Source organism: Prorops nasuta, unplaced genomic scaffold (assembly GCF_024137725.1).
Source record: "Prorops nasuta isolate Cenicafe-Biocafe unplaced genomic scaffold, Cenicafe_Pnas_1.2 PNAS00067, whole genome shotgun sequence".
NCBI classification, from domain to species: domain Eukaryota; kingdom Metazoa; phylum Arthropoda; class Insecta; order Hymenoptera; family Bethylidae; genus Prorops; species Prorops nasuta.
Genome location: NW_027116864.1, coordinates 177872 through 203712, shown reverse-complemented (window position 1 = coordinate 203712; position 25841 = coordinate 177872). Strand labels below are relative to the sequence as shown.

The 25841-nt window shown below is 38.1% G+C and overlaps 1 protein-coding gene across 3 annotated transcripts in view; it reads right to left on the bottom strand.

Moving 5' to 3' along the window:
• The window catches only part of LOC136784729 (uncharacterized), a 104123-nt gene that overhangs the window by 64348 nt on the left and 13934 nt on the right, over nucleotides 1–25841 (bottom strand). The window contains exon 2 of one of the 3 annotated variants that reach the window (XM_066745605.1): nucleotides 15288–15446. The exons of the other annotated variants lie outside the window; for them this stretch is intronic. The gene's annotated coding sequence lies outside the window, so the exon portion shown is untranslated. The remainder of the gene's footprint in view (nucleotides 1–15287; nucleotides 15447–25841) is intronic. 3 annotated transcript variants of the gene reach the window in all.

The window sequence follows — 25841 nt, the reverse complement described above, 5'->3', positions numbered from 1 at the left end:
ACCTCTCTCTTCTCTGGGGCGTGCAAGTAGCGAGTGATAATATCGGTAGAGAGCTAATTAAAAATGGGAGGATGACTGTCGCGCGCGGGTAAGAAGAGGAAAAAATTTAATGTGGCGTAACGGGTGATGAGGGGGGTGGGGGTGGGGGGTGAAGAGCGAAGTGAAATGAAACAGCATTGAAAGTTTTAATTATACAATTGGAATAGCAGTCACGCGTTGGGGAAATAAGGAAGTCTTATTTATAGTTTGAAGTTGAGAACGAGATTTGACTATGAATGTCGAGGTATCCGAGTTTTGAGTTTGAAGCCCGACAATTCCGCTGGGATACACATTTGTTATTAAATTCAACAGTCTCGTTGGTGGCTTCGGTTTGATCTCCTATCGACAGCCGGCACCTGTCCACTTTCAATAGCTGCTGCCAGCCGATAATATTCAGCCTGGACCAATAACTCTTATCACCTGCACTATCTTTCTTATATATATAAATTTGGACTATAAGAAACATTTTACTTGACAAGTTGCAATAGTTTATTTAATTATCCTTGATATATATTATTGAAAATTCTTGTTAAAGAAACAATATTAGTGGCTTGAGGTTCTGATAAGAAAGTAATTTTTTCGGTGGGGCGCAAAGGGTTTTTCACTAAATTTAATGAAACTACACCTAGCTTAGACTCAAGAAAGATGATATTTTGTGTTGAATCACCCGCTTAAGGTCGTCCGGCTCGGAGCGTTAAAGAAACTTCTAAAATGTTAAATCTCTGCTAAGAATGGCTTACTTTTTTTTTTACTCGCTACGTTAGTACTACGAATTGTAAAAACTTTCATATATCCAAAGGATATTACTTGTTATCCAGGATGCCGGATATCAGTACATATATAGAAATCGCAAAAGTCAAGTTTCCCTAACGGTTTGTAAATATAAAAAAGCAGAAAAAGAAATATCGATCGGCTCTGGCAAATAAAGAAATTTAATTTGTTATTCGTGAGTTTTCGTAGTATGGAGAAATAGAGGTGGAAGGTTGCAGAATGAGGGGGCTATCGGTCCGAGTGTGTGTATCTGTGCGTTTGTGTGTGCGCGCACCGGAATAAACGTAAACTTGTAAATATGGGACCGACGGCATCATCGGTCATTTTTGAGTCATCGAGCTTAACCGAGGACGCTCGCTCGGCCTATTCCGATGAAAAATTCATCCCCTAGCTGTGAATACAAATCGAGCCATTAAGGTTGAAAATGCGCGGACACGGGTGTGCAACGCGGTAAAATTCGCGCTAGCGTCGAAATATTGAAAAGCTCGCGTGTTGCGCCAGAGTGTTGCTACGACAACCCCTTCGAAGACTCGCTCGCTGGCTTCATCCTACACCCTTCCCTATTTACTTTAATCCCGGTCTATCCCCAAACTGGCTTCACCCAAAGATAACCGTGAGCCTTAAATTCTTTTTAACCAAAAAATAATTCTTGAATCTCAACGTGGAAATTTACCGAAAATTCTAATGATTAAAGCACCTGTATTTATCCAAACATTTTTTTTATTAGTCCCTCCACCCGAATGTGACGCGATATAAATATTCAACCACCGTTTAACAAATGTATATTATACTTTTGGTCTGGAAAGGATGAAAAAAATAGACACTGGCCAAACTCTTGTTCTTATTAAAATTCAACGGTAATCCAATTTAAGGTGAGGGATTGTTAAATATATCGCGGTAATCTATATACACTGCCGTGCAACTTATACGCTGTTATGCTAATTACTTTATTCGTTGCGAGTTTACTGACTTAATCCAGTTATTGTCCCGGTCACTGCATTAGCGGTACATTAGCGTAACGTTGATCCTGGTTAAAATGTTCTTTGATTAAACTTTATTCATGCCGGCCGCTTCGACTTTGCTCGATCAACGTTAATTTATTCAAATCTTATGTAGAGTATAGATCGAATGAAATAAACGAGTCGAGGTAAATATAATGAATTAAGGGAATTAATGGGTTGATGAATTAAACGAAGCACACACACACACACACACACACACACACAGAGCAATGGAGCAAAATTGAACGAAAGCTCGAAGCAGTCGTAATTGAAATACATGCCGGCCGAAGATTCCATTGTAGTAACTCATTTAAACTCATGGTTACACCATTTTCATTACCCTTTTGATATTGCCTCTCGTTATATTCCGCGCGAAATTTCAATTCCATAACGGAGCTTCATTGTTGGTAGAAATTGGTAGTTTCTCTTAAAGCGTCGATGCATAATTTTACTAAGGAGCTCGCATCTCTTATATACTCTTGTTGTACCGCAATAATTCCTCCGAGACGAATAATAATTTCCAATGATTCGAATGAGCTTGGCATTTGTCCTCGATCCCTCCTTTTATACCCGATTTATATTAATTTCTTTAATAACATTAATATAAATATACTAATTATAGAGATTCCAAGTCAGTTAATTCATAGTCCAATCATGGAGTTATATAATCTTGAAATTAACTTGCATCATTATGGGCAACTAGGTTGCTTCACAAATATATCGCCCATTAAAGGAAAACCGTAATGAAATTTACGTAATCATTTATCGTTTGGTACACAATTGATCCCTTTGCGCTGCGTTATATATTGAAAGGCATGAAGAAGTAAGGTCTGTGTAAATAATTCGTGCAAATAATGTAGAAGCATGAATAATGGTATCTCATTGAACAAAATCATGTGCTTATCTAGTATACGCGTAAATATATATATATATATATATATATATATATATATCTATATAGGAGCCTATAAATTTTGGGAAATTCTCTATTGAAAATCGATGAATAGTTCAAAGCAACTATCAATCGTTCATTGGCAAACGCTATATAAATTTTAATAACTCGTTTTGTATATATAGTGCACAATAGAGCGCTTTATAATTCCGCTGAAGCATATTGCGCAACACCCTTGCATTTTCCATGCTCGCTTTAGTCGAATTTGTACCTTTGGAAATTTTAATAATTTTCTCTCAATCGTCTTCTAGTATGAAAATTTGAAGCTAAAGCTTGTGATACCGTTGGTCACTATTCTGTACAAGCTCATCTTTATTCATTAGCAACAGAGTGCTTAATCATCACCGTTGTGCGTTGACCGACAAATTTCCGAACAACGGCATTGAAAAGAAAATTCACCGGTCTATATATATGTATAGAGCGGTCGGCATTGAAATTTCAAGTGCAAAATACACACTCCTTTCGCGTAGATTTCATTTCCACCCTGCTTGTATTCGTTCCCACAAGATAATTGCGTTATTCCAGAATACTATTACCATAATATTAACAGTTACACCAAATTTACGATTAATCAACCACAAATGATTCTGCTGTGTCAATAGATTATTATGTTAAGATATATACTTCCTCGTATCTTTCATATACCCCTACGTCACTCTCATCAGCGCGCACTGCCAATCCAATGCAACTGATTATGTATTTTCACATTATTATTATTTTAAAGGCTATTTTAAGGGAAGACAATAAAAGCCGAGCATTGAAAACCTTTAGTTGTTAAAACTTTTAATTAATTTCTATAATTACGTTAAATTAGGTGGATTATATACAGCCAGTAAAAAATGGATGAGATGGAGTGCGCTGCTTTAATTAAAATTATTACCAAATTTATGATAACATTTGGTACAATTTTATACTTTTCATTTTGTATCTTTTAGGAACAGTTTAAGATTGCAAGCGTAGATCTTGTTTTACTTTCACACAATTCTGCATTTCTGCCCTTTTTTATATGTGTAAAATAATTAATTTGTTTCTAATTTTTAGCAGATTTAAAATGTGAAATTGTGCATTTGATTTCAAGCACTGTTTATTTTTATCTTGTTAAAAGTTATAATAACGATTTGTCCTATCTTGGTTTAGCCACAAACGAACGAGTCATCCCCTTGTAGGTCCTTGCTTCCCTCCTCGGTTAAAACAAGAAAATGGTAGAGAGCTTAGGGGTGGGAGGCAGGGGAAGGGAGCAGAGGGAGCCAGAGCTATATGTAGAGATTAAAGTTCCACGACAAGTAGGACGGGTACTGCAAATGAAACACTTTCTCGTTTTCGCCGACGTTATTATTCTACCTTACAGAAATGATAGTATAATGCCAGGCTAAGGTGGAACGAGTAAAAAGGAAGAAGCGTTTGCGGGAAAGGAGTAGAAATTGTGGGAGGGCATGGCAAAAGCTGATTACACCAGACTTTTGTTGCTATTTGTTGGAGGCTTGCCGACGGTTGACAGTTTGTTCGTTTTGCACGAGTTAATTGACGTAATTAGCCCTGTGTCATGTTGTGCATGCTAATGTAATTTCTTTCATGTCGCTCATGAGATTCCACTCTACCAATATTATTCCTATAAAGTCACGCTGCGGAAACGTTCACTCTGTTCTTTCATTAATTCAATTATGTACTAGTGTACATATGCCTTATTTGCACAAATTGATCGTACCAGTCAAATTTACAGCGAAGAAAAAACAAGCGAGAATTTAACGAGATGCATTTATAAGGGCTTCGCCCCCCCCCCCCCCCTCCTCTCATCCAAATTAAAGGAAAGTCATTTTGCTATAGATGCGCATATATAGATCTCCATACTAGTATATATATGAAACGATTTATAGGTCTTGCTGTGATGAAGAAACAGAATCAGGACTCGATAATTAGCTCTTTATTATTCAGCGTGTCTTTCACATACACATTGAAATTTATATATCGACATGTTCAATTAATCAAAGATTAAACAAGGCATTGCGTTGACGCATTAAGCCCCATAAGTATGAATACTGAATGCAACAGCAACCGATAATTGTGATTGAATATTTCAAGTATGATTTATCGTTGTGTACAATATTTATTTGCATAATCTACTTAGTGAAGTACGGAGCAGCGAATAAAAATCAAACGTCTATCTATATACATATACATATCGCAATAATTGCTATTACATTTATTTACCCTACTACCTATGCTCATTATAATTATCCTTGTTACATATTTAAATAGAATATATTAGCTTGGGGATGTCTGATGCAATTCGAAACTATATACCTATACATACATGTGTATAATGTAGGTGAAAATTGATTATCAAGGATTTCGACAATTTCTATACAAGAGATAAAGAAACAAACTGACGCCAATAAACTCCCGAACGGGGCAAGCATAAAACTTTCTGCTTGCGTTACAAGTTTTCAGCTTGTGGTCGCAATGTGACTGTTATCGGAGCAACTCGCTCCGTAGGAAGGCTCATAAAGGAAAATATATATGCTTTTCCGGAAAATGTAATTTCGCACTTTCCATTAATATAGTAAACAGAGATAAAACTTATATCAAATGTAAGAAGAATCCGATAATTTATTTTCTTTAATGTCACGAGACAGATGCAAGCAATTCGAATGTTCGAAAAATATCGATTTTCTGATTGAAATTAACGTTTGAATCTGCTATAAAGAGATTATTGTGATAATATTAGAGCGACTGTTGCGTATATTGTAACGTCGCGTTCCCGCAGCGTTGCAATAGCTGCCATCTAGCGCTTTGTTAATTTCAAGCGCTAGATAGGCGGGTCGTGTGCGAATTAGGAAATTATCAACCGATGAGTTATTGATCTAGGATAGATAGCTTGTCGGCTCCCTGGTGTCGGGCGATGGGTGTAGCGGGGCAGCGGCGGGACAGGTGCAGGGCTTTACCTGCTTCCGCGAGCTGTCCCGACATACGTATTTTGGATGTTGAAGGTGGCACTTAGTGCCTGGAGCATTGCCCGCCGCCGATATAATTCCGCGACTCAACTGACAGACGCCACCGAGCCGAAAATGAGAAGGGTAAGTGCAGCGACTGCTAGAGAGTCGCGAAATCATACCGGACAGCGGAGTGCACCTTCCCTCAAGGGCCAGAATCAAGGGCGAGAGGAGAGTGAGAGAGAGAGAGAGAGAGAGAGAGAGAGAGTGACGAAGAGAGCCAGCCCTTGCAAGCTGAAAGTAAGAGTGAATATTCGTTAGTACATATAAAGTCCCATGACGTCCCCCGTGGTGTGCTAGGGCCTTAGGGCCCGTAGCACCGATCGGTTCTATCTAGGGAACCGCTGGCACTGCTCACCTGTCAAGGGTAAGCGGGCAACATAACGGAGTGGTCATTCCGTCGGACCTAAAAAACGCGAATATCATAGGGTGTAGAGGCGCGAATGAAAAGAGTGTTTCGCGATTACCTAAATTCGTTGTCAGTTTGACGGTTGACGTGATCGTTCCTTTGAGTCGGTTCAAGGCCGCGGACTTTGTATAATTTTCGTGAGGACTCGCGATTTTAGATTCAGAACCCAAACAATACGAGTCGTGTTGTGATCGAGTACGCGGGAACTCAGTGCAAATAACAGTCCAGTGCCGCGCATGCACGAGAATAGGGACTTATCCCGCATCCGCGTAGTATATAGTTGTCTCAGGAATCCACCGGTGGCGCGCGGAGCACCGCGCGACTCGGTGGAGTACGTCGCGAACGCCGACTAGTGGCTCGAGAGCGCGAGGCTAGCTACTACGTACACTCTGGGAAATCGAATCGTTCCAAAATGTAAACACAATTTAAAGGTGCATTAGTTAGCTGGTGGACAAGACTTTTCCACATTGTTCAGCCTACCAGGCTTAGCACCGAGTCCCAAGCAATAAAAAGAGAGGCAATAAACCGACCGAGAATGACTAACCCTTATATACCTGTACTCGAATAATCAATCAAAAATTCTAATTTTAATATTATTAATTAAACATTTTTAAAACTGTTATCAATACATTGCTTTTATTTTTAAGATGAGAATGAGTCCAAACACGAAGCTAATCGGACGATTATTTCTGTATTAAATTTATCATGCAGTTCTCAAATTATTTAATTTTAATAAAACTTTTCTTTTGAATCATTTAGATAGGAATTTAAAGTATTTACACATATCTTTAATTACATATATATTTAAATGAAATAAATATTTATTCATCATTTAATAATATTTTTATACATAATTTATTTTTCGCCCTTTCTTAAAGGTTGCAAAAATTCCTATTTTCTTAGACATCGTATTAACTCCGATAACTGTTAATCGATCCTTTCTGCTATATTGTTTTATATATATATATATATTTAAATTTATCAAATTACAGATATACAAAATAAAATATAGTTTCATTAGAATTTAATAAAATATGAACTACAGGATACACATAATACAGAAATAATCGTCCGATTAACCTCGTGTTTGAGCTCATTCTCATCTTAAAAATAAAAGCAATGTATTGATAACAGTTTTAAGAATGTTTAATTAATAATATTAAAATTAGAATTTTTGATTGATCATTCGAGTACAGGTATATAAGGGTTAGTCATTCTCGGTCGGTTTATTGCCTCTCTTTTTATTGCTTGGGACTCGGTGCTAAGCCTGGTAGGCTGAACAATGTGGAAAAGTCTTGTCCACCAGCTAACTAATGCACCTTTAAATTGTGTTTACATTTTGGAACGATTCGATTTCCCAGAGTGTACGTCATCGGGGCTTCAGCCGCGTTCGCACAACTTAGGCCGCGCCCACATTAGGAACATCGCGTTAATGTAAATAGATTGTGTTATACAACGAGATTTAGAATAAAGAGAGTTTAATCGAAATCGGAGAGTTACCATTATTAGCACCTGATCCCCTAACGACGCGTACGAGAGTTAGAACCCCCTTCTGTTCAAAATAAATATTCGGTTTTCTGTTAATAGTACATCGCAGGCGCCCGGGTCTTGTAGGAAGTCGCCTATTGGGACGCGAACGCGATCGGTGAGGGATCACTCCTCCCTCCCCTCTTTTACTCTATCCTTCGGGATAGACAGTAGCGTCACAATATATATTATTTATTTATTTATATTCTTTAAATTTATTGATTTCAGTTGCATATGATACGACTATTAATATCCATATGGTGAACAATAAACTTTCTGTTTTACTTACAATAATATAATAAAATGACGAGATAAAGATAATCTTTTGGTAAACATCGAGTAGAAATTCGGGAGAGAGCCCGTACAACTTTCAAAGATATGTATGGCGTGGTTCGCGATTCCAGTCCATCAATTTTGCCTTGTTTTCGTTTAAAACCGATAAAAGTCAATAAAAATCCAAACAAATAAATTTATTGCTATATGGGTACTTGAGCATGTTTTAAATAATAAATCTTCCACACGCATTTTATAGTCTCCATACGATTATTTTACAACTGGATTAATATAATGGTTTTTACCGAATCGACACATGCGTGAAATTAAATCAAATGATGAAATATCGAATGCATATATATATAGTCGTATGAAAAATAAGATTAATTACAATAAATCTATTACTCACTCGAGTCGATGAAAAATGATATAATGGGCGTAAAATTTACCTGTAACAAAAACAACAAAGTTGAGGTTAATTTTCGAATGGAGAAAAGTTTAAAGAAAAGAAAAAAAAAGATGGAAAAAATATATTTTAAAGAGAAATGCTATGGTATGTGTTAGTGGTGGAAAAATAGGGGTGGAATGAAGAAAGGGGAGGGGGTGTAAAGGGAAGGCGGTAGAGTGAGAGAGAGGGGATAGAGGACCCGAAGAGGGGTGGGAATCTGCTTGATTCTGCAGGGTTTCTCGAACGGGGTAGGGGGTGGTTGGTGATGTTGGCGAGATAGCACAAAACCGGCTGGCTTCTGGATCGATACTGCTGTGTGTCTTTTGGCTAGGTGGTCTTTGACAGCAGAATCCACTCCCCCTTCTTTCCACCACCGTATATATACACGTAGTAGTAGCGACGCGCGGAGTTACGAATGAAATTACGCGCGAGAGAAATGGGCTAAAGGAGAGAATGGCAGAAAAGAGAGGGAGGGAGGAGATAGAAATGGAATGTACGCAACGCGTACTCATTTTACGACGATAAACCCAGCTTGTGTTTGTGGCTAAATAACTATGCGCTTCTTTGATTTGACGTGACAAGACATTCCGAGGGCTTTCTCCCTCCCCCTCCTCTCTCCGTCGTATTCAGGCGTGAAATCTCTCGCATACGAGGATTCTCATGAATACGTCGACATCCCATAAATTAACGAGCCCCCACTTCCCTTCCCTACAAACTATTCCCCGTGTTTATGTCACCAAAAATCCATTCATTTTAATATTAATTAAACGCTTACCGCATTTATGTGCTTAATTTTTTTCTATACTTTTTTCTTGTGCAATATTACTGTACTATAGTGCAGTGTATACTCCATCTCTAACGAGTCGAAAGATTTTTTGATGAAACAGTATATTATTTTAGTGAAAGTATGCGAAAGGGGCCAACAGTAGTTGATATCGTAGAGTGTCGTTGGTATATTGGGGAAAAAGGCAAAGGAGCTTAGAGAAATTGTTAATAGAAATACGCAAATAGAAAAGAGAGGAAAAGAGTAAAAGAGGGTGGGGGTAACCTTCAACAGTGTTTGAGGCAGCTCAGTAATTTCGGTTGTTTCAGCACGCTACGAACGAAATTTCAGGCGAAACTGCCAGCCCTTCGAGAGGCTTTACATGCCTGGCTAACTTTATACCCCCCATACCACTTGCCCAGTATACTATACGCCCTTTACAAACTTTTTATTTTCCTGTCAGAAATTCTACGTTTGTTAAGCCCGGAACGTTTTGATAACACGTTACGGTACGTCGCCTTCATTATAGCACATTTCTGAACAGTACTCGTTTTTTCAAATTGAGAAAGGAATGTTGATAGAAAAGTCTCCCCCCCCCCCCCCCTCTCTCTCTCTCTTGTTTCTAGTCATTCGAATATACTTTATAGAAAAATTGAATTATACTACACGCTTATATCTGCATAAGCGCAAACTATTGTCTTTTTATGTTGACTTTCAATGCATATAAAAGCGAAACCTTTTTGCATTTTATTGTTGAGCCTCTTGATTTAAAATCATATCTGAAATTCTTATGATTTAACAGAATTTAATAGGCTCAGTGGTAACGAAACATTGTAAATTGTTTGAGGTATTTCAGTATTATGCAGCAAATCCGCTTTCTTTAAATCCTACTACCATTGTAACGTTAATGCTTAAGAATTTCATTCGTGTTTCAAATATTCATGCTGAATCTGAGATTCTTAGCTGCAGCAGCTGCGTATATACTTATCTGTATTGTAATTTACAACTTTCTCGTTCATCCAGCCTTTTCTTCGCAGCTGCTATAGCGATAAGCCTGATAATTCGATACTAATACGAATTTAGATGAGACACCTGACAATCCGTGTATGCCTCCAGGCACAACTGGATTCTCTTTTTTAAGAATCTTTGGAGAATATGAAAAATGTTGGAAATAAAAAATTAGCTAATTGATATATATATATATATATATATATATATGGCGAAGAGGAAGGAAGAACTCTTTATCCTTTTCTTTCTACAATCGTAAATGCTTCAAATGAAATCGATAGGAGAATAATTTCTAGGCGATATCATAGATTCTATAGATTAAAGCGGTATTTGCGAGGACGTGGAATTGTTATTTGGATAGGTGAGAAGGGTTAAATGATGCTTAAGGAATAATCGCGCGCCATTAGGGGGGTTCGAAACATTAGGGAACGAACCATCGAGTTTCGGAATAGGAAAATTGGGATTTGGCAAGAAAGGTTAAAGCGAGTAAAGGGAGCTTGGTTAGCGTGGCCTCAAATCGATGACGTCCAAATGGCCAATAGACACGATTGTTAGCTAGGGCTTGAATCACGCGTTATAGCAGTCGTTTTTCCCTTTACAAATCCATCCTGCACCATACGTATATGTAGGTTGGTCGCAGCCGTCGAGCATTTGACGTTTTAAAGAATTTCAAGTATATCGATCTATATATCGCGACAGAGTCTAATTAAAAATTCCCCGTCAATTTGATTTTGCTACGTACCCTCCGCACGATCTACCTGTAGAATCAACGCTTGTATACCAATTCCATGTATAAGATTAAAAATCTTGCAAAGAATGAATATATGCTTATCATTATCGAACAATACATCTCACTCGGATCGTTACAGCCAACTGGTGCTACGTAACATCGTAACGCCCTCTTAATTGCATATTTCGGAAACTTCACTTAATTCTTCGCTCAAAGCTCAGTGGCGTTAAACCATTTTTCACCCCGTTGATAAATTGCTTGTAAGTGGATCTTTGTTCGCGAGGAGTTCGATACTGTTGGAAAAAGTGATGTCGTCACAGGAATTGTACGAGATTGTCCAATGATTTTACTCGTGCATTAGGGGAAGAAGGGACAGGGACAGGGACACCTTAGGCAAATTGGAACTTTACGGAAGTTTCGTGCTTGCAATTCCCACGAGTCCCGTGTCTATAAACAGCTTGATTGGAGCAGCTCTTTTATGCTATACACGAGCGACATGATTAGCTCTTTCTTGGAGACTATTTGTCATTTTTTATTATATACTGCAGTATTATATAGAGTTTCTCTCTTTTACCGTCCTCCCCTCAAATCTTAATTTCCTTCATCCGAAACAAATGGTTAAATTATTCTCTTTTGAAAAATTCTACCTTCTACTTTTCGTTCCTCCCAGCTGAGAGAGAGAGAGAGAGAGAGGGAGAAAGATCTTATTATTTCGATCCTTTTATCCTTTGCATACGTTTGCTTAGGTACGACTCACCTTTGGTCCCCGTCTAGCCACTGGCGCTCTTCTTATCAAGGCCAATATTTATTTTCTAGACCATGCAAATCTCTTTTGCACACAGTTACGAATTTCCCAAGCAAATCTTCCTCCACTAACGGCTGCCGCCGCCTCCTGCGCAGCTGATACTTTTCATCAGTTCTGCTCGATAATATTTGCAATCACGTGGTATACACATCATGCGGTCTTATCAATTAAAAGGCAAGGAATCATATATCTATTTCAATTGCTTCGTTTCCCTCGACGCTTTTATACTACACATATACTTTTTCTTCCCGTCGAATTTTTTATAACGATAGAATAGTATTCCTAAAAGAGAAAGCTCTCGTCGTTCTTACGTATCTACATTCTCGCGCGTTCTTTCAGCCGTATACGCAGTAAACCTCGCTGACAGTGCACAATTTGTCGGATTTTTACTAGCGATAAAATAAAAATACAAGTTTCAAAGTCCAGTACCAGTCAAACTTCTGCGAGCAGTTTCTCCTTCTTGAAACGTTGAGAAAAATATCACTGCGAACCTCGTAAGCTGATAGAAACAAGTACATAAGACATCCGAGATTGTTTCGTTATGGCAATTCACCACAACACTAAATCAGTTGGATTTCTTTCTGTAGGAAGCATTAAGGATCAACATTTTCTTAGAAAATTAATGTGTTGTTTCAACTCGCTATAGGACAGTAAAAGAACTGCCACAACTCACTGCGATCTTCCTTTTTCCTTCTCTTCCTCTTATTAAATATCAATACTTTCAAAGTACTCGTTAAAATTTCGCGTTTCTTGACGTCTTTTATATTGATTTATGATATTGCAACCCAACCGAAAGTTCCATTGTTCCTTGTGCATAGAAAGGAAAGCCTGTAAGTCCGACACGAGAGATTCAAGAATTCAAGATTAGCAGCAGCCGAATCAATTATGAATTGCACGAACGTTGTCAGGAAAAAAGATAAATTAAAGCTTCTATTTATTTAAACATGTAGTCGTCTCATTGCACCCATGGGGTTCGAAAGGTCGATTCTACATTATTAATGCAAATTTAATTGGGATTGCTACTGCTTGGCTGACGTAAGAAGAAACGGGAGGTAAATCAATAAGGCTCTTGAAATACTGGATGAGCAAAGAATTATGCCAAGTGAAAAGGGGAAGAGGCTATACATTCCGTACGGATTAATTAAATCTTAATTATCGTTCTGATCTCGTGTAATTTTAACTTGACACGCTGGAATTAATTAAGAATCTTCGCAGACAATTTCACCATGTGGCATAAGAAGATTGTGAATCTACTTTTATTTTACACATATTGGTATAAAATTATTATCCTTTCTTTATACATATAAAGAATTGACGAATTACAGGGCATATGAAACGATAGGGTTGCTGCTTGATTATGACCGATGATGAACGTAGAAACTTATGATTAAAGTTGGGAAGCAATATTGCGATATATTACCTGAGATTGTAATTAACATGAACGTAGTAATCGGCTGTACATACATCAATTATGATTCACGTGTCTAGCTGTGATGCTGGTAATTGGATTACATTACTTCGAGGTCCGTGCTATCTCCGATACATTAGGAATCTCGCACAAGCTTCGTTACCACTCGATTTTAACCAGAAAATACATTTCTCACGTCTTACTAACCAAAACCTATTAGAGTAATTTATGTAATAAGGAGAGCTTTTATTTTTTGTTCAAACTCCATTCCTATTAGACAACTCGTTTATTGCTGTCCTTTTTTATAAACAATGATATATATATATATATATATATATAGGAATAGCAAAGAAATAATTTGAATTTAGGTTAAATTTTACTTAGGTTTTCAATTTTATCCCTTTTATTAGGTATTTCAAGTGTATTCTGTAGCAGAGAAATCAATATACCCTTCGTTACAAATAATGTTCGTGCACGCTTCACCAAGCAGCTACAAGTTTACACGATTTTAAACTCGAGTAACGAATACAAAATAAAATAAAATAAAATATAAGCTTTCATTTAAAAGTGCAAAATTTTCAAATAATACTTATATATATATATATATATATATATATATATATATATACGAAATATAGGCTGTGTGTGACTTGTAGCATGAATAATGGATAGTGATTAGTAGGGCTAAGTTAAGCTCAATTGGAATGGCTCAAGTTCAACGAGCTGCTGCTCGAAGCGATAGATAGAGAGAGTAGCTAATATAGCCACGTATAGTAACACATCAAAGGACGACTTATTTACCATATGCATAGCAATCGCAATGATAACGAAGATCTGATACAAAGCTTTCCATTATTATTCTCAATGAAAAGCTTCGAGCATTATTCTCTTTGCAGCGAACAATCGAACGATTATTATTAATACCTATATATATATATATATATATATATACTGATTCTAAAAATGGAAATTTTTGTATGGAAAAATTGTAGGAGCAAATGGAGCAGTACGAATCTGTGCTAAATTTCAGCGTTAAATATCAAAACGTAAGTTCCAACGGTAGGAGCTAGGGTATATGCGATAAATCACGAGCGATAAAAAGGAAGGTGTACATTCTAAATATTATTAAAGTTAATATTCTGCACGAAGCATAACGCGCGCGGCGGGGGTAAATGTTGCCGGAGGTTAAATTTGCAGGACTCATTTGAACAAATGGCGCCACCCAAGCATAATAATGTGTTCCAGAAATGCTAGATATGTTAACCCGAGGCGTTGCCCCGTAGATTAGCCTGATTTACGGGCAATTAATTCCTGTAAGAAAAGACGACAGGGGGGACTGTGTGTATATCTCTCCTCACGAGTATGAATGTCAGGGGTGATAATTAATGTTAATTACGTATTTACGAAAGGAACTTGAGATCGTTAGAAGTTGGACACTGTGAGTTTCCGAGTAAATCGAAGAGACCCAGCTGTGCCACAGTCCTGACCCATTAAACTTACTTCTCCATTCCCTCTTCAATCCTACCCCCCCCCCCCCCCCCCCTCTAGCAAACAAAACGATCAGTCGTCGATCATCGTTTCAATTGGAGATGAAATTCGATATTAAGTTAACTAATATTGTTTTGCTATAATCCTCCTCATATATCTGATACATTTTTCCTCCTTGTATTTATTTTCTTTCCCTTTATTATACTTTATCGTGTGAGCTTCGATATGATTAATTATAGTGTTACTATATTCAAGGAATACAACACCACCTGTGTATTTATATTGCAATACACAAAAGAGTGCCCCGTACCTTGACCTATATACTTAAAACTGTTCAAATAATTTGAATAACAGCAAAGCCCGATTATATATGGCATTCAAGGTTTTACTCCTCTTCTGATTTATTATTATTAAACGGTATCTCTTGTTCCGTGAATCGACCAGATTCTTGTCAAAGTATTATCTATACGTGCGTGCAGCGAGCTTACGTAAATAGTAACGATTTACTTGCATCAATTCACAAATTGTAGAAATAGCTGGAGAATGGGGATGGGACGGAAATGACGAAGTGGTTCACGTGTTCGATTTAGCGAAATGCACTGGCAGACGTTCGAAATCAGAAAGGAATAATATATTTCAAGGATGCCGAGGCATAAAAATCGTCTTCCAACTCACCTCGCCTCTTCGAAATCGTATTTCCTTCACGTTTCTGCCAAAATCCGCCGTTTTAAAGAAAGTCGTTGGACGAGGCCCCAGCTTGCGAATACAGATTTTATCAGTTGATCGGAAATTCTTCTGCTCACTTGCTTCGTTAATCCAACTCCAAGTGTAATACTTAAGAATCATAAAAATTTATTAAAATCCCTACATACAAAAATTGCAATAATAAACAACGCTTTGATTTCGACATAAAAGAGTACAGTCGGGTTTAATGTTTCAATATCGCTAATTTTTAATGTATATGTTATTGTTTTATGAAATGGTGCACCACTCAAAGGTATACCATGTCTAAAAATGTCAAAAAAAAAAGAAGAAAAAAAAAATACCGCGTTAAACAGCGTCGAAATAATTTTCAGCCATAACCAAAAATCAACGTATATGATTCAAATAATTCAGTCGTCCATTGCAGTTTTTCCTGGTTGACGTGCAATTTTTTTTGCTGATCGTATGCTTTTATTCAAACCCCAAAGCTATCTACTCGATTCGGTTTGAATTCGTAACGTTCAAAATTTTACCAGAAGCTTTTCGCATTTTATTGAATGTCCACATGCGATTGCTTTTCGACAATGATTTTTCTTCCTATGCATAATTCAACGGTAACAGCAGGTAGCGCAAACTTGAACTGTTATTTCCGTTTAAGCATAAAAAAAAAAACAAGAAACGCAATAATTGAAACGAGTGCAGTATATATATATATATAGAATTAAATGTTTGATCGATAGGTAGGAAACTCCGAAAGTGGCCATAATGCGATCAGGAAAAAAGAGTGTATAGAGAATAATCCGTAAGTACTACCACTTGTCTCTTTGTAAAAGCAGGTGGTGGAAGTTATAAAGTATTTGCGAATTCAGTTCAAGTTGGAACAGTAGGACTTTAAACACAACACGGTAAGTCTCTTGTATATTTCAATATTCCAGCAGAAACTTTGGAACAAGCTATATATAGTAAAAAATAAAAGTAGAGGAATTTTAGAGAAAAGATTGAACGAAACTACAGCGGGAGGTGAAGAGACAGTATGTATATATGTACGGTACAGGGATTATTTTAAGAGAGCCTAGGAGAAGAAGTATTAATTGAAAAATAATAGAGAGAGAGCGCGCGTGCAGATGTGTGGGTGGGGTAGAAATAAGGTGGTGCTTGGTTCGAGAAGTAAAGGAAACTTGAGAAGAAACTTGAACGCACGGTGGAACGCGGAATTAGCAGTTGTCGCCCATTGAGCTGGCCAGGTTTTAGGAGAGGAAGGAAGAGTGCGGAGAGGTATATAGAGTCTATAGGGAACAAAGGGAGAAAGAAAAGAGGGGCGAATGAGAATGAGAAGAGGCGGGAAAAGCAAGCTTTACGAGTCTGCGAGCCTCCGAGCCTCCTCCAAAGTTCGACTCCTACTCAACGAGGAAGTCTCGAGCGTTCTTAATTGCTTAATCCCACAACTACCATACGGACAACCGCTTATGGTATGCGTGCGTGCGTGCGAACGACCCCTTCACGCGCATCCAAAATTTCTCTCTCAAACGTCGAAATCTAATTAATACTTGCAAAATACATTCTCCGTAAAAAGTTTGAGAATTAAATCGAGTTTAATTGATTTAGGCGGCTAGGCTCGCTATGCAAGCGACATGAGGCTCAACCACTCTGGAGGACACAGATTCCATTTGGGATATGTATGACTAAAATATAGCTTTGCATTAATTTACTTCTTTGCACAAATTTATAAGTTGCCAAATTTTCCGTGTAAACATTGATAATCGAATAGAGAGCGATTACGGTATACTGCAGGATGATACATTCATCCCCTTGTTCAGCTGAAATATTTTCACCATCAGAATTAACGCCGAAAGAGTGTTCGATGGTTTTGCGAATATACATGCATAAAATATTGGGCGTGATTGTGTTTTAAATTATAAAAGAATGCAGGTCCTTTTTGCTGCAGTGCGGCGCAGGTACATTATCATCGGGGCGCCTATTGTAAATGACGAATTGGAGAAGCTGACCCTTCGATTCCGGGGGTATCCGGCTCGCAAGGGCCGATTGGATTCTGGAAGTCAACACGGTCGTGGTGTAATGACGTAATGGCGAAATGCGCGCGCGCCTCGACTTATGGTACAGATCTGTCAGAGTGTATAGAGGACTATAGAGAACTCTCACACATACAGATGCATGGCTGAAGAGGTACAATGGCCGGTATGTAGGTCGTGGTGTCAGTGCTACCGCTACGTCCGCTACCACCACCACCACTGGAGCTCGCAGCCCCCGGAAAATCTCCGCGATAGCCTATTTCTGGCACACAACTATCTACACCTATATATGTGTGCACACATTCGCACCTGCCAGATGCCTAACCCATGCAACCACCGCAATTTCAAGTTCACCTACATAATCATTCAGACTCGCATCGGCCAAAATTTCATCGTTACAACCCCGTGCATCTTTGTCGTAGATCACTGCAATGCTATATCCAATAATATTCCTATATTTATCTTAAACTTTCATCGTCACCGGAGCAGTCATAATTTTTCCTTTATTCCTTTTGATATACCTGCAGATAGGACCAATACATACATATATATGTATATATGATAATTGTTAAAATTTTATTAATCATATACGTTTACTTTGGAATATGAATATATATTAGCTCGAATGATTTTTCAGCGAAACCTCAAGTTTCTATAATAACGTGATTCGGTGATTTTGGAAATAGCCCGATTTGCCCGTGGGCATCGCGTCGCGTCGATTCAATAGGAGCCACCGAATGTATACAATTTGAGATCATATGACTATTCGTATGGAAATTGCGTCCACGTAACTTGTAGAAGCCTCTGTGCAACGTTCGCGATAATCGTTAAAATGTGGAGGGAGAGAGAAGACCAGGTGGAAAAGAATTGGAAAATTACACGAAAACCGTTCTTTATCGAACAAAAGCCAACTGGCGCAGAATCGAAAGCCGATGTTCCAGGGAATTCTTTTTTCTTGGGTCAATGCTGGACGGGAGGCCGGCCGAGCGGTCGTTATTATTGTCCTGATATTAAAATGAAAACGCATTTATTCCGTTTTACGCACCCTAGCCCGTTGTTAGCAACTGTGCTTATTAAAATTCCCAACGAAGCGAAAAAACATCCGTAGCGGGAAAAACAGATGCTACCGCAGCGCCTCTTTCAGTCCTACCTCTATATATTCTATAAAAAAAAATATTATAAAAAATATATATATGTATATATCGGAGCTTCCGAAAAATGCGAGGAAAACGAAAAAGTGTGCAGGATTCGATGGAAAAACAAGGCTAGCGAGGTATAAGGGAGGGGGGGGGGTGGGGTTGGGAGAGAGAAAGCTTCCATGGAGAGATACAGGGAAGAGCGAATAAGGCTAGGAAAACTCTCATCAGTTTTATTACAAGGTCTGCATGAAAGCTAGGCTATATGGAGAGGGAAATGGAAGGGATTGGGCAAAAAGAGGGAATCGAGGAAAAATTTACTTGTGGTGGAAGATGGAACGGACAAAAAAATTATCGGCTTTTTGCGGCTCGGTAAGAAAGGGATAAGAAAGTGGCGGATTGAAGCGTGAAGAACAAATAGGGTTAGCGATGAAAGCCCTCTCCTTTGGGTCGAACAGGAAGCTGAAAAAGGAACGGATGTAAGGGTGCGGGACAGTTCTTTAGTTGTGTAGAATTAATAGTAAGAAGAAGAAGAAGAAGAAGGAAAGATAGATGGGCGTACAAAAGACAGCTAGAGCGAGTCGAAAAGGCCTTATACTTAGACACGTTTTCACAGCGTAAAGGAAAAGGGGCGGAGGGGGGGGGGGGTGAAAATGGTGGATCGAATATTTCCAAACGCAGGATGGAAAGAAAAAACGATAAAGGTGAGTAGAGCAAAAAGAGGAGAAGGCGCAGAGGGATAGCAGTTTATTCTTGGGCAAACAAGAGATATATTGGTGACGCGAAAGAGGGAACGAAAGGGAAAGCCGAGTTCTTTTTTAAGCAGCAGCAGCAACTTCCCGAGAATCTTGTATTTACTGGATTCGTTGCGCTCGAGCAATAGACGGACGCAAAAAGACAATGTTGGGAAAGAGGAGTGGGTGGTGGGTGCAGAAGAGAGAGGCAGAAGATAAGGAACGACAGACAAATGCTTGAATTCGTGGCAAAGGTTTAAAGAGACTGCTTTCTCGGTCGAATCGTTCCGTTTCTTAACTTTTCCCATTCCTTCGGTCCACCCCCCCCCCTCCCCCACAACCCCCTCTGTGCGCCCATCTGCCCGCCCCCACTTGTATCATTCGGCTACATCGGCTTTGTAGCTCGACGAGAGTTCCACAGTTTCTTCGTTGGGCTATTTGTATTCTTTGTAGCCCCCTTCTTGTTCCTTCCTATCCTTTTTCCCAATACTTTGCATCGATTGCTTTATATTCGCTTATCTTACGCTCGCCCCTCTCCCACCGATCGTATTGGATTGCGCGGTCATAATTACTAAAGCTGAACGCGCTCCTCTCTTCTCTGATAAGTTTTGTTTAAAACTTGGTAAAAAGAATGGAACGAGGGGGATTAGCGAGGGATTGCCTCTCTATTGTTTTTATTTTGATAACATCTAGTTTGGCTATTACACACGATTTAGTTGTTTTTCTTCTTTTTTGTCAAGTAATTTGCTTCTAATTATCACGTAACGTACAATTTTGTCGTTTATGATTATATAGGATTTGCCAGCTTCGATCAAACTCGAAACAGCAAATTTGATTACTGCTGGTCGCTGAAACGCGAGTCTTGAATATATCCTGTTTAAATCACAAGTTAACGAGATTTTTCATGATTAACGGGGATGAAATTAATTTTCAATTTACAGAGCCTTTAAAAAGATTTGTTTCGAGCGACGAGCAATACGGACAGAAGCGAAAACATTTGCACATGGCTAATAAAGTGTATATATTTTAGAGTTATTTCGAGCGTTGCTCGATGATGCGTTTTAAAGAAATTATTCGCTAAATATACGAGTAAAAAGGGAAAAAGATGGATGAAGAAAATGGAAAGAAGAGAGAGAGAGAGAGAGAGAGAGAGAGAGTGGGGGGGGGGGGGGGGGTAGTCTAGCTCCGAAAATTACCAACTGACGCAAGTATTGATCCAGAGTTATTTTGCGAGTAAGGAAATTGGTCGATAGGTCGAAATGTTATCACCAGCAATTTATCTATATCAGCTTACCGTGCTGGTATCGAAAGTGCTGTACGCAGACTCGCCAGTCTCAATTTAGCCTATTCAAAAATACGAATATCACCAAAACCTTTCACCGTTTACAACGTAATATTGTTATTTAAATTTAGTTTTATAAAAGTAAACTTTGTTCTAATTCAGTGTATTTTTTAACTCATTAAATAATTATATTCAAGCTCTATTCATAAATACATATATACACAGTGATTCCATCATCTTGATTTTGTAATAAAATTAAACAAAAGGATTTTTAGAGTGAAAATAATTTTTAGAAGAAATGTTTACTGGTTTGTAAAAGGCCTGTGATTCGATTGCTGTTTTGCACCTCTAGTTACGAGAATACAAAAGAAAAACAAGGTTCGATTGGAGATGATAAAAGCTGAGAGAAAAAATGATGCATAAATATTGCAGATTTTTATGGATGTTTATTTCCCTGGGAAAATAAAAGAAAGATACATTTGAGGGTGTATATTATTGTGAGATTTGGCGTTATTTAATATTTATTCATAGGCCAAGATTTCCCAGGAAATGGCTGACGTCACTGCGGATATTTTCTCGGTAGTGGATTTCTGAGAAGCAGCCACCGCCGCCGTCACGTTTCTTTATCGATGAAGATATAAAAATTCCAAGCTTTATCGTTTCTCTCGCATACGGATAATGTTTCGCGAAACAGGATGTAAAACACACAGACCACTCCTTTCGGTGGGTGAAATATAGGACCGCGCGATGGGCGTTTCTATCCTTGGAGCATGTGCAAAATTTTTCTACGATTTCTTCGATGCGTATAAATAAACGTGAGGGAATAAATACATACACATACAATATAATACAAGCAGTGTGCACGATAAAGTGGAAACGAATATCTCATAGCATAAGAGAAATATAGTGCATTTATTTCACCCAAGGATAAAAAACTATTTTACCATATTGAAGGAAATTGTCATTTTTTTAGTAGATGATCTCAAAGTGAATTTGGAAGGTTCTTGAATTTCTGTTGTTTAAATAAAAATCAGGCGGCTCTTTGTGTCGATGTCTCGGGTATAGAAGGAAGTTCAAAAGGTACGTCTACTGCACAACACATGTTGTATAAATCCAGATAGGTGGCATTGTCTAAAAAGTTGGATGAAACCGGCTTTTGACTTATTCCTGGCGCATCAATCATCTATCTCTACTCCTTACCTATACCTTACGTTTCCCGGATCAATCTGGTGGCCCCGTTTCCCGTTTCTAATGGCGAAGACACGCTAGTAAATCGTGGCGTGAGTAAAGTTGTTCTTAACAAAGGGATGCTGACGTCGCCCTTATCGAACAGTCAACTTTGCCCTTCCAGCTTTTTCAACCCCCTTACGCCTCTCTTCAGTCTGTTACCCTTAACCATCCCTAACCACCCACTCACCTCACTTTTCCTGCTAACGCAGTTTTATGTATTCAAACGTTCGACACACACATGCACGCAGTCTGATAACCAAAATATCCACCCCACATTAATGTATAACAATTAAACATCTCCTTTGATACTTTGTTCAACTGCAAATTTTTAAACGTTTCAACGTGAAATAAATATATGGTACAATAATAGGGGATGGCATGAGCAGAGGAAGTATATTATTAAAATCATAAAGCTATGTTCTGATGGAGCCCTCGGGAAATAAGATGTCTCGGAGATCGGTGGACCCTCGCATTTGGGGAAACAATATGTGTCAATCGCATTCATTCATGACTGTCAGAGATGTCACTCGAAAAGGCTTTCAAGATTAGATTGCTATCGAGCGATAACAATATCTTTCGAGCCTTCTTATATTGGATTAACCCTCGCACTTTTTTCTCTTCAAGAGGTTGGGGAATGATACAGAAATGATAATAACCGGGTGGGACAAAGTCTTCTGGAAAATATTGGTCCATTATATCTATACTACGTCGAAAAAAAAGGAAAAGGATGTTCGTTCCACATTACTGCAAATCACCAAAATCTACAAGTCTTGAAGGAAAAATTTATCGATACTGCATGGAGAAACTTTACGAAATAAAGGCAAAAAAATTATTATCAGAGCCTCGACTCTCGTAAAGTAATAAACTAATTAAAGACACTTTCACGTTGTCTTTTAAACGAGCATATAAAAATCGATAGTATATGAGAGCTTTTATTTTTGTCGAAGTGCTGGCTAGAGTTAGGAAGAAACTATAGGTGCAAGGTAAGCGGAAACTCTGCTGCAGCAGGTTAAGAAGGGTACGTAATGAAGCTATAAAAGACTCCAACCAATCAAGAATAGTCAACAGAAAATGAAAACCACATGTAAGCTTCCCAAATCTTTTTTTAGAACTATCTAAAACCTACATGCATTAGAGGTAATCGAATTTCTGATTAAAATCACTGTAGAAGAGATTTGGATAAGGAAAAAATGTTCTAGTTATTAGAATAAACAAAAGAGCTAATTTCATTGCTGATTGGACAAACAAAGCATTGGGTTAAGAATTATGTGTGTATTCGAGGGAAAATGTATTGTCGAGGTGAAAAAAAAGGGACGTATGGACTAGAAAGAATTTTAATAGATTCTTCATAAACTATTATACATATTGCATAATAATCAAATAAGCCATCACGAAACTTTCAATCTTGCTGAAAACGAGGACATCGCATTTTCTGATAAACGTCTGCGAGTGAACTGCAAATCAATAGAGTACACACAGTATGTAGTAATACTCTGCAACATTCGATCGATTGAATTTTCGACTTTTTCGCATTAGAATCAATGTTCAGATTGGTAATAAGCATTGATGCTGTCTATAATAAAGTTTCTTTGTTATTGCAGAGTAGGAAGAGAGGAAACAAGAGAGTCAGAGAGAAATAAAGATTATATCCGAAACGTTAAATAAAATATCATGGTGAGAGAGAGAGAGAAAGAGAGAGAGAGTGGGGGAGGGGGGGAGGGGGGGGGTTGGAAGAAAATCGTTACGGCTCGCTCAATGCGAATTTCGTAAGGGGGTATGAGAGCGTGTTTGGGTGGATGACTAAAGCACACCATAAATCACGCGATGGCTGCGGTGGGCGGGTCACGAAGTTCAGAGGGGAGTGTGCAGCGCGGTCGCACACCATAAAACGTGCCTGCTCGATTTCGGCGTGGAAATATTGAAACTACGTTTTCCACAAAGCGGAATGGAGGGAGCGTCTTTCTCATTCTTCCTTTCCCCGTTCCTGCCTCTTTCTCTTGGCGCCCTCTTCTTCGACCAGCTCCCTGGATGAGCATTAACCTTTTCCCGACAAACTTGTTATCGGATTCCAAGAAGTGCAAAGTTCACGCGTGCGAATTCTCTCTCCTACACTCTCTCTCTCCCTTTCGTACCAACTTCCGTATTTCCCACTAACAGCAGGTATACCTAGGCAAATAACCCGACGTCGAAAAATCCCTCGCTATTTGCTTTTTCAATCATCAGCATTTTGCCGCCAATCATTAATTCATGCCCCTCTATAGGTATACTTTAGTACAGACACACTTTTCCTATTCGCTATGTAAAAATATTCCTGTTAATCACAAAATTCTGATTTTCAAACACAAATTCTTTAAATATATTCTTCTTTTCCTATTGAAACCCCCCTTTTTTTTTATAAAAAGCTACTGTGTCCAAGTAGTAGGGAGAAAGAAGTAGACGATAATTGTTAGGAAAAAGAACGAAATATCCATTTCTAGTTGGATATTTATCTTTTAGAGTCACATTGATAGTTTCAACAAGAAGTAGTAGAAAAAGTGACATAGAAAAGGATGATATTTTTTTTCTTTATAAAATTTCGTAGAATAATTTTAGAAAAGAGTATCAATAATTCTATTCCAAGGAATCTTGTGTATATTTAATGCTTTCTTATCGAGAACTAATTCGGTACATTGACTATATAAGAGAGGAAATTCAAGGCCAGTGGCAAGTTTTTCTAATAGTAGCTCGTCGTGTTAATTATAGACGGCAGTGGGGCAATTTTTTTCTTTGGCTTTTGCTGGGTATTAAGGTGAGTTGCCTTGAACTCCGCCAGTTGACCGATCGATATGACACGATATAGTCGAGCTATCCGATTGTTTGCGCAAGGGATGTTTGGCGAAATTTTATGGCTTACGCGACACTACCGTAAGCAAGATAACCCTCTGTGCTGTTCTTCGAATCAACCCCATCCAATATCCCACGAGGAATGCTCTACAACTTTTGGTCGTTTCTACTTTTGAAATTTATTCTCCTGGCTTTGTCGAAATGGCAAGAGAGTCTAACGAAAAAATATTATTTTTCCGGTGTATACACGACTTATTCTCTATAGCTATAATATATTTCACTCGGACCAACTCTTTTTCCAATTTATAACGACTAGCTCTGCTTTATTAACCCTCGCCTTCTTCTTAGATGATTTATATATTTATTTATATATATATATATATATACACCTGTATACAAAGTCTGAAAAATAATTCGATAAATTGTCAAACTCGACCGCCCCTATTCCTATCACGTGCTTCCAATTCTTCTTTTCTGTGAATGCATATTTGACAGGAATGTTCTCTATCCTCACACGACACCACCTACCTCCGACAGTTTAAATATTTCAAAGCCGGCACAGAATCTCAATAGAAGAGCTCGTTTATTACCACTTTGCACTATTGGAACCACGCGCCTGTTCTCCAAGGTAAACGATCAGCTCCATAATAACAGCAAAAAGTCAAGTAAATCAAATCAATCATTTGTCAGACTGTAATGAAAATTGTCTTCCTGTATTGATATATCTCAATTATTATTATTTTTTTCAACGTCTATTTGTCCCAAATGTTTTCGTCAACGTACAGAAATGTCCAACTGTATAACAAAGCGGTATATTAGAATATAAATAAGCACAGTGTGGTATTCAGCTATTAAATATAAAGTAGAGACTTGACAAGTTTCTACGATAATGATAAAACTTGTTTTTTTATGGTAATTCATATTGCATTTTGAGCTTCTTCGATGGGACTCGAGAGAAGTGGAACAAATTTCGTCAAATGGTTTATATTGTTTCACAAGAAGGTAGTGACATTTTATAATGGTATTTTAAACTCTCCATTAAAAAAGAGTTGAAGCAATAAGAGCCACTCTGATATTTAAAGGATTAAAAATTTTATACGGTTAAAATAGGGTAAAATGTTCGGGAAATGAAAGAGAAAAGCAGGAATGGCTGAGATGCTGCCCTATATCCACTTGAAATTGCACAGCGTTGACCTTTCTCCTTCCCTTTCAATCTTTTTATTCTCTCGAGGAACAAGTCCATTTACCAGGAGCGACAAGGACAGCTAATGCTGGGAATTTATTATATACAA